The sequence below is a fragment of the Lemur catta genome, chromosome 9 (genome assembly GCF_020740605.2).
Source record: "Lemur catta isolate mLemCat1 chromosome 9, mLemCat1.pri, whole genome shotgun sequence".
In the NCBI taxonomy this organism is placed as follows: domain Eukaryota; kingdom Metazoa; phylum Chordata; class Mammalia; order Primates; family Lemuridae; genus Lemur; species Lemur catta.
Genome location: NC_059136.1, coordinates 86701531 through 86712110, shown reverse-complemented (window position 1 = coordinate 86712110; position 10580 = coordinate 86701531). Strand labels below are relative to the sequence as shown.

Here is a 10580-nt window from a genome sequence, read left to right as displayed (position 1 = left end):
TGATATGGTGACAGAAACAGTTCCTCTAGAATTCTTACCCCCAAATTTAATTATTTCTTTTCTTGACTTCTTGCACATTTCCATTTCCTTTCATTTTAAATCTCTGTGTTTCCCTAACTTAAGATGCTATAAAGACTTATAAGATTAACCAGTTTTAGGAGTAGAGAAAACCTGGCACTTAATTCTGCCTTTGATACTTCCCAGATGTTTTATCTTAGACAAGTCAGGAGCCTTTCAGAAACTGTTTTTCTGTGTGCAGTGGGAACTAATAACGATACCAACTTTCCTGGATTATTGTGAAGATTGCATGAGATCATGCCTTTTAAATTCCTCTGTGAACAGGCCAGTGCTGTTCAGTTGTAAATTATTCATGTATACAAGTTGAATTGGAGGGGAAATGTGCATTTTCTCAATTTCTCCTTATAATAATTCCAAGTCAAAACATTCGGAAACAAATGAGGGGGGACCTCCTTTATTTAGACAGCTGGAGTGACTTCCTTTTTCACAATTCCATGGGTGGGAGGAAGCTGATAGAGTTGTAATTCCCTCATATCTACTGCATCAAAAATTTCATTAGGAGAGTTCACCCAAAGGTCAAATCTCCATCACCCATTTGTCTGGTCATGAGCCTGGTTTCATCTCATATGTGTGCTGTGTGGGCTGTAGGGCCATGCTAGGCCCTAGGCACTTTTCTTTTGGGAGTATCTACACTATATCATACTAAAGGCTCACCATAAAAACAATTTTTTGCTGTAAAATGAAAAGATTTTTTATTTTGCTTTAGAAATTATTTGCTTCAAGCAATCTATTTAAATTTTTATTGCATATGATTTATCAGCCATCATTTTGCCATTTAGAAATTCTTAAGAAGTGACAAAATCAAACTTAAAAATTATTTTAAAAGTTGCCATATTATCATGAACTCTAAATTTAACAAATGTGTAATGAGGTTGATATAATGTTATGTTTTGTTGACACTATCAAAATATATTAATTTGTACTTTAGGGATTTTTTGATATATCGGAGTACATATATATTTTTTGAGGGATCTCAAGCCTTTCCTAAGATTTTTGAAATACCACAGTCCTAAAGCATGCAGTTTGGATAAAAGGAACCCCAGGCCTGGCTCTTTAGGTGCGTGTCCTTGCAAAATTTACCTAATATTTCTGGAACTGCCAGACCTCCCTGCTGTGTTGGAGCAAATTAATGCCTGAAACTTTTCCAATATCAAAATCAACTGCCCCAGTCTGACTTCCAACTCCCTGTTTGTGGTAGGCAGAAAAATTGCCCCCCAAGATGTCCACGTCCTAATTCCTAGAACCTGTGAATATGTTACCTTACATGAAAAATAAAAAAATAAAAAAAACTTGTAGGTAGACTAAATCGAGGATCTTGAGATGGGAGATTATCTGGCCGGATCCAGTATAAGGGCTCCTTACAAGGGAAAGAGGGACACGGGAGGTTAGAGGAGCAAAGGTGATGACGGGATCATACATCAGGGTGTTGCCATTACTGGCTTTGGAAATTTAAGAGGACCTCCAGCCATGGAATGTGGGCAGCTAATGGGCTGGGGAACCTGTGGCCTTGGGGTGACGTGTGACCTTCTGGATCCTTGAGTGTGGCCTTTTGACTGAATCCACATTTTATAGAACAGATCCTTTTAATAAGGTCGAGGGGCTGCACTTGGGGATCTGCAGGACTAAATGTGGCCTTGAGGCCGCAGGTCCCCCACCCCTTACCGAATGGATTGTCTCTGAGAGCCTCCAGAAGGAACTCAGTCCTGCCAACATCTTCATTCTAATCCTGTGGGATGACTGTAATATAGTAAATCTGGATTGTTTTAAACCCCTGTTTGTGGTCATTTGCTACAGCAGCAGTGGGAAAACTGCTAGAAGCTATGATCCATCCACCTCTCCATCCTTGCTAGGGTCCCAGGCTCTGCTTGCTTTAAACTCAAATCCCTTAGACCCAGATTCCTCGATGAGTGCTTCCCACAGGCTTCCCTTTGGGGCCCTCTGTGTTCTTATGTATAAGTTCCATTTTTTCTCCTCCCTTCTACAAAGTCTTTGTCTTTCCCTAACCCTTCCCACCAAAACACTTCTATCTATTACAGAAGAAAGTTTACTCTACATGTGATCTGCAGCTGGCCTTAAAAGTGTCATATGAAGCAATGACACTTCTTGCAAATATCACGCTTTAACTTCAAAACCAAGAAAAAAATTGGATACTATTAAGATAAAAACGATGTTTTAAACATCTTGTCAACTCACATACTTTTCTGCCTCTACTTGCTCTTAGGAGTAAAAAGGATGCTCCATGAAGGTATGCCTTGTTGAGTTTGGACTTTCCTTTCTTCTTGCCACAAAAACTGAATTTCTTTGGGGATACTCATATCTGAAAAGCCAGACCTTAATCACAACCTGAATTTGCCCGGGAGTGTTACATTTATCAATCAGGACAATTGGATTTTAGTTTCTGTTCTGTAATTCCCTCCATGTGTGAGCCTGAGCAGGTACTAGCACTGCCACAGGGGCTAGACAGGATGGAAAGGTGGGGAAAGTGTTGGGAGACTAGAACCCTTGTGAAGAAGGGCAGGTTCAAAAGAAACAAGAGTCAAGGAATGGTGGGCAAAGAATAGACAGAGAGGGTATTTTGAAATTTTTTTTTTTTTTACTCAGTCCCCATAGGGACCATCAAAAATTGCCAATGCTGACTATATTGCAAGTTGTCATGGCAGGGTATTGGGAAAAGTTTTCAATTAGCAATAATCACACCTCAGATAAACCTCATTGGCTATGATACTGCCACTGAGCAAAGCTGAAAATTTGAGCTCTCGAAGGTTAAATAGTCTGAGTGATGTCCAGGTCATGGGTGTGGCCAACATAGTGGGCAGCTTATGCAGAAGAGTAATGAAGGTGACCAGAGTCCTCATGTTTGAGGCTGCCGTGAAGTAGGATCAATGGGCAATGGTTAGTCCATCTGTTGGAAGACAATTAAATTTGATTTTAGCCAATTTGCCATGGACTCATTCACACACCTTTCAGTCAATTGCATGAAATCATTTCAACAACTATAAATGCCTCTGGTATACTGCAATTTTATTCCAAGGTATATTTTTTTTCATTTAGCCACAACAGCTATCCTTCATGTAATAAAGGTGTTACTAAGAATAAGACAGGAAATACAACCCTTTGATAGTAGATCAATGCAAAGAAAACTCATTTCCATCTGGCTTGCAAACATTCTGAAACAATTATTTGGAAACAGATATACCCTGCTTGTTGAAGGGTAGTAACTCAATGAAGTGCAAACAGTAAATGGTTTGATTTCTCTCCAATTACTGCCTTCAATGGTGCCACTGCAAATCTCTCCTTCAAGTCTTTTAATGGTATCTGCCACAAACCTCATAGCTTGCCTGGCACTTTTAGGCATAAAAATTGCAATCGAGTTTCATCCAATTTAAAATGCTCCCCTTTTCCCTTCTCCCCAGGGACCACTGAGCTCCTATGGAGGGACATGACGGTGGGGGGGGGAGAGGTTGGGGGGTTGGGAGGTAAGGCCTGCTCCTGAGACACCCCTTCTTCACTCCTGCCCCACCCCCTCCCCCACTTCTTTTACTTCTCCCCAGTGTTGAGGCAGGAAAAGAGTAGGGCTGGTGGGAAGCACACATGTGTCATGTGGCTCTGGCATTTTCCTGTTACATTCCCTCATGGATGACAAACAGGGACCAGCAATGCCTTTGATGTGGAAAATGTCTAAATGCTGATCTTCCTATGGAGCTCTTGTGTGCGTCCCTACAGGGGAGGCTGGGCATGGTCTTCCCACTGCCTGGACCTTGAGCAGAAGATGTTTTCTGGGAGGACCTCTGCCTTCTCAGCCCCTTTCTCTGGCAGTCTACCCCATAGATTTTCCTCCTATTGTTCTCTTCCGAAGTGACTGGCCCTCTTAGATGTGACAGGGAACTTGCAAGATGGCTCAAACTCAGTGCCTGAGTTGTGCCCTTTTGACTAACCAAGAGCTTATACTTCTTTGCTACAGGCTGCTTAATTCTGCCCGTGTTCTCATTCTCTCCCCATCCCGTGTCCCCTCCTTCTAAAATAAGCACAGTGGCAGATCAATTGGAGAATGAGCTGTGAGTTTTCCCTTGCCAAAGCTATCCCAAATCTTCACGAGTGATTTTCTTGGGGCCCTGAGCTGGTTTAGGATAGAGAATCCCTCTTCTCCTTTCCCACAGAAGAGGAGATAAGAACAGAGAAGCAATCCTGCCAAATCCTTCCTTCCTGCCACTGTGGTATCAGGGGTGATAGTTCCTTAAAACAAGGCCAGTTTAGTCACTTTGAAAAAGACCAGGAAGAGGGGATCTTCCACCTCTTCGGTATTGGATTGTTGACCTCTTTATCCTTAACTTTGATCCCCAATATTCAATTTCAGTGTCACTGGAAAAGTCCCTTCAGTGTCTGTTATAGGAATACAGAAAGAGCTAAAGTAATTGTCACAGGTTGGGCTCTCCAGAAGCAGACACTGAGACACTATTTAGGTTGCAAGATGTTTCAGAGGGATCAATAGCTATGGAAGAAATGGGAGAAAATAGATTTGGGCAGAAGTTTCCACTGCATTGTAAGACTGACAAAATCTGGCCAACCTGCTGGGAACTCTGGATTATAGATGATCTGTCAGAGTGTTCCTGGTTGGGTCAAATTAGTCGGGCCTTTATACCCCTACCTCACACAGTCCCTGGGGGTGGGGGCAGCCTGGGAAGGGTGTGCCCTTGGTTGAGGCCCTCTCTGCAGCTGAGGGTGACCTTGGTGGAACTGAGAGCTGCAGGATGGTGTCCTACCACACTCCCTGCAGCTGGCCAGCAGGTCCTCCTTGAAGGTGGGGTCTGGGTTCTGCTTCTCCGTATCTACCACAAAAAGCAACTAAAACCCTCTTGCCCTGCCCCAAATTTTGGTGATATGCATGTAAGGGACCATAACTCAAGAATATTTACTAAGAGCAATTACTAGAATAACTTTGATGATCTCTCTTTGTATTTGTGGAAAAGAAAATTTATAAGTTAAGCAAGGTAAGCAGTTAAAAGGAAGGGGCATGTTAAGTGTGATTGGGGAGAGGCTTCCCCCAAAACTTAAAATGGCAAATTAAAAAAGTCACAGTCAATTCTCAGCATGATGGACAAAGGTCCCTAAGTTTAAATCAACTTTACACAGCACATCTCTCACAGCATCTCCTGGGAACAGTCACTTTTCAGTCTTCCAGGGCATGACCAGCAATCACGAGAGTAATGAAGTCAACCTCGCACAGGTTTTCCAGCGGTGGGCATTGGGGAATACAATAAGCACATTTTCAGCTGGGCTGACTCATCTACATCCATTGGAATGCAGATTGTTGCCAAGTATGGCGAAGGAGAGGAAGATACAGAAACTGTTTATATCATGCTTTTGATCCCCATGCAAAGGGATTTATGTGATTTGTGCAAGAACGGCAATTAATTTTCATGTATTTCTTCCTTGGGTTTTTCCCGATTTCCACAAAGCACAGCATATTTAGTGGAGGAAGTCTTTTCTAAACAGAGACCTAAACCCTTTCCAATGTGATTCTTGAATCGCAATCATTCTATGCAGATTTGACCAAATGTGTGGTTTTCACTTGCCTTTATATACTGTATATTTGAACTGGTCGTAGGATCACTTGTTATTTAAACACATTTTGTGCATTTGTTCATAAAATGAAATATACATGAGATTTCTCTGAGGAGTCTTGTTATTCTTCTGTTTGCCTTCTGAGCATCTTCAAGTAATTGTTTTTTACCCAGTAACTGACAAGTGGTCAGTTTTTGTAAAAAGTAGCTACTTTGGGGGAGTGGAAAGAGAGAATGTGGTAGATGATGATGTGATTTATACATGTCTCATGCCTCAGGGATGAGGTATGTACTAGATTTTGACAGATTAATGGAAATAAATAAAAGAAAATTGAAGAGAAAAAGAAAAATGGTCAGTGGAGTGAGCTCATAAGAGAAGTGATGCCACACCACAAAACAAGCAAACAGAAACTTGTCTTAGCAGTCTGAAGCCTCATTAAAAAATGAGTTGCAGCTGACAGATGTGTAGTTATATGTATTTTTAATCTTAGCCATATGGAAGCAGAAATCCTACTAAAACAGTGCTGTTTCAAACAGTTATATCTATGGAAATGCATTATAAATAATGAGTCTCATTCAAAGATGAGAGGTAAAATGGGCAACCAGAGTGTTCCTAAAAGTTTAAGTGAGATGCCCAACAAAGAATTGTCATTATGGTTAACTGCTTTTGGTCTCCAGTAGACATTAGGATTCCAAGTGCTTTCTATTTAATTTTTTGTTTAGTTTTTTTTTTAGAGATAGTTTCACTTTGTCACCCAGGCTGGAGTGCAGTGGCATGATCATAGCTCACTGCAGCCTCAAACTCCTGGGCTCAAGTAATCCTCCCGCCTCAGCCTCCGGAGCAGTAAGACTACAGGCACTCGCTACCACTTCCATTTAATTTTAATGAAAGTTGTGTTACTGCACCTTGACATTGTAGCTATCTACTAAACCTTTCATATTTTTTTTAAAGAAGGACATAACTTTAAATAGCATTATAAATAATGAATCTTTTATGACTGGGTACATCATGTCAAGGGAAACCCCCTACCTTTTACCAAACTCATATCAGAGCATCTATCCCAGTTATAGATGTATGTATACTTTTTAAACTTTTATTTTATTTCATTTTTTAATTTTAGAGATGAAATCTTGCCATGTTGCCTAGGCTGGAGTGGAGTGGTTGTTCAAGGGCACGATCTCAAACTCCTGGCCTCAAGTTTTCCTGCAATCTCAGCCTCCTGAGTAGCTGGGACTACAGGTACACACTACCTAGTTGTATTTTTACTACAACTAAGTAACTAATTGAATAACTGTCTTGCTAAAAATTGCTGTGCTACGGTTCAAATGTGTCCCTCAAAGTGCCCGTGTTGGAAACCTACTCCACAAGGCAACAGTGTTGAAAGGCCGGGGGGAACTGTTAAGAGGTGATTAGGACAGGAAGGCTCTGCCATTCTGAGTGGATTCAAGCAGTTAATGCAGAAGTGGATTAGTTATCATCTCGGGAGTGGGTTCCTGTAAAAAGGATGAACTTAATTTCTTGCTCTTTCACCGTCTCCTGTCCTTCCGCCATCCACCATGGGATGAAGCAGCATGGAGGCCCTCACCAGGAGTGAGCCCCCTGATCTTGAACTTCCCAGCCTCCAGAACTGTACAAAATAAATTTCTTTTCTTTATAAATTTTCCAGTTTGTGGTATTCTGTTACAGTAACACGAAATAGACTAAGACATGCTATAAAATTGCTGCTTTTTCTCCCCAAATTAGCAGAGTATGAATCAAACAGATTAGGCAGGCTGCTTAGCTTTACCTGAGACCACAGTCTCTGAGAAAGGGATAGCAGAATTGTTTTCTTTCAATCTTTTTTTGTAAACAATATCAGCTAAATAAAGCTGAATTTCTAATTAGCTAGCTTTAATTTGGGGTTTTTAGAGACTACTTTTAAGTTTTAAAAATGTTATGATTACATACGTATTATATAAATAATCATATATTATAAATTAATATATAACATAATTTATATATCAATTATATATATTTATATATAATATGTCTGCAAAACAAAAGCCACAGCAAATGCTGACACTGGCATTGCCAATGTAAAATTTCTGTAGTCAGTTCTTATTTTCTTGACAACAGCATATTGGGTTTGCAAATAATAAAAAATATAAAGTGAGGTAGTCTGGATGTGAGGGTGATCTGGCTATGACATCTGTCACCCCATTGATCTCCAGTGTTGATCTGGTTGGCGAGGCGGGTGTCCCCTTCTTCCCTCTCTGCTACATGTGCGTCCCTCCCGAAGCTGCGAGCTTGGTTGAAGAGGACGACCTTCTTCCATAGAAGAGGACTGTTCTTCAGTCAAGGGTATATGAGTAGCTGAGCTCCCCTGCTAGAACTTCCAAACAAGCTCTCAAGTGAGGTGGTCTATGGAGAAATAATGAAAGAAATAGGGTCATTTAGCATCTACCACTACCCAAATGGCTTTTAACAAGTTCTTTAGCCTTTCTGTGGCTTTATTTCTTTATCTGTAAAGGGTTGCACTTGTTGCAAGATAATGCACATAAAGCATATAATACTTGCATACAGCAGGGCTCAATAAACATAAATTTTGAATAGATCAGGTCCTGTTACCACACGTGTAGAATATAAAGAGACTATGACTACATCTTATACCGAATACAGGAAAAATTTAGAGTGATAAGATTAAATAAACAGTTATCCATAGCATTGCTCTCTACTTTTCAAGAGAAATTATACACATTGAAACACCTACAATCTTAGATGGAAGTAAGATAAATATGACATTGCCTGCTGCTATAGCACCTCACATGGTGGCAGTTTGTTAGTGAGGTCACTGGGTTCTGGTTTTGTAAGTAGAGAAATCTGATTTTATGCAGATCAGAATAGATCAGATTGTCTAGATTCACACGGAGCAAAGTGGTAAGAGATGGATATGTAAATCAAAATGCCAATGTGTGAATTTTCCTTCCCCAAGTACTAAAATATTTGAACTCTCCACAGAGGGTATCAATAGTGAATCAAATGTGTGATTTGGTGAGAGGGGAAGAAAAGGCATTAGTTAATGGATGGTTATGAAGAGGTATATGCCCTAGACCAGGAAAAAAAAATCACAAAATTTTCCTCTAACAAAGTAAATTCCAACTTTCGAATTAATAGAACATTCTTTCCTGCTAGAATTAGGGTCCTTTGTCTCTTACTTAAGCTATGTGAAGATTGCTAATTTCATGCTTTCCCACCTCTTAGTTCACTCAGCTTTGAAGATGATGGTGGCAGGTTGTATTTTTTAAAGGCGGCTCCATCCAACATGCTATTCTTGCTAGTCCTCCATTAAGAGGTAGAGTCTATGTCTCTATTTCCTTAAATCTGAGTGAGCCTTGTGACTATTCTAACCAATGGAATATAGCAGATGTCATACTGTGCTAGTTTCAGATGCAGCCTTTCATGGGTGTGGCAGTTTTTCTTCCTGACTCTTAGAACACTTGCTTTTCGGATGCTCCTCTCAGAGCCCAGATACCATGAGGAGTCTAGCTGCAGACTCAGCTGAGCTCCCAGCAAAAGCAAGAGTCAACTGCCAGCCTTGTGCATAAGCCCCCTTAATGTACAGCCCATGTTAGATGACCATAGTCCCATCCTCCATCTGACCATAAATGTATGAGAGACCCCAATCAAGAGCTGTAAAAATAAGAGCAAACCATAGAACTGTGAGCAATCATAATAAATTGTTTTAAGCCACTAACTTTTGGGGTGGTATATTATTTAGCAGTAGATTCTAGAAACAATCATCTACTGTCCCTCGATCCATCTTTTATCTTCAACTAGATTAGGATATGGAGTAAACATTCTTTTGTATTCAGTAATGTTTTTGGATTACTTTCACAAGCCCTCTTTATTCATTGATATATATTTATTGCTACTATATATCAGGTGCTATTCTAGAAGTGACATATTTCTTTCCTTCACAGATCTTATATCTTATTTTAATGAGAGATACAGATAATAAATAAGATAAATGAGTTAAAAGAGCTAAGAAGAAAAAATAAAACAAGCAAAAAATAAAACATGCAATATTGAGGAATGAGTAGAGTGATGGAAATGTTCTGGAAATGTTCTAAAGCGGGGTGGCCAGGACAGGCCTGTAGAGGACATTAGAAAAGGCATAAAGGCGTGGGTGAAGGAACCATGAGAAAGGCGGATATCTGACAGTCCTGCAAACAGCACTTGGGACATGACTGTTATCAGCGGGCTGCAAACAGCAGGCTTTGGAATGTATGGAAGTGTGACTGATGTTGAGTCCCTGCCCTTTTCTTTATGACCTTAAGGAACAAGAAAATAACAAGATAATTATAAGTTTAACATACATCACTAAATAGACTTGTTTATAGCAATATGCTTATTATATGACACCAAAGATTTTATCTATATGTTCTTTACTATAAACATATAGACCTTTCCCTATAATAAATACGTAGATTTGGAGAGGTTTGAGAGCTCTTTGAAATGAAAAGAGTCTCTCCTTCTCCTTCAGCCTGAGATTGTGGTCTGGAGCATTCTTTGTTGCACCGTGACACTGGTAGAGACACACTGGACGCTTTCTACAACTGGTGACCCCAACGTGATTCGGCTAACTCAATGCGTGGAGAAGTTTCCACGGACTAACACAGAATCCCAGTAAGGGACAGTCCCCCCTCTATAAGAGGATGGGGCTGACTGCGTGTAATACTAGAGGGGGATTTTATCATTTAATTGTGAGTCATGGGTCAGGAACTCACTAAAGAACAGAGATTATACTTTAAAACTTTACAACAGCTATTAAAAGCAATTCAGTGTACAGTCGAGCCAAAGGCATTACAACAATTATTACTTTTGGTTTGCGAACATTGTCCTTGGTTTCCAGATGCCGCCACTCTTGATCTCTGGGAACAGACAGGACGAGTTTTAAAGAG

The 10580-nt window shown here is 40.3% G+C and overlaps 1 non-coding gene across 1 annotated transcript; it reads right to left on the bottom strand.

Moving 5' to 3' along the window:
* Positions 1 to 2679: 2679 nt before the first annotated feature.
* LOC123645278 lies at positions 2680 to 2820 on the bottom strand. The gene has a single exon (XR_006737476.1). It is a non-coding gene; the product is annotated as a U4 spliceosomal RNA (small nuclear RNA).
* Between the last annotated feature and the right edge of the window lie 7760 nt (positions 2821 to 10580).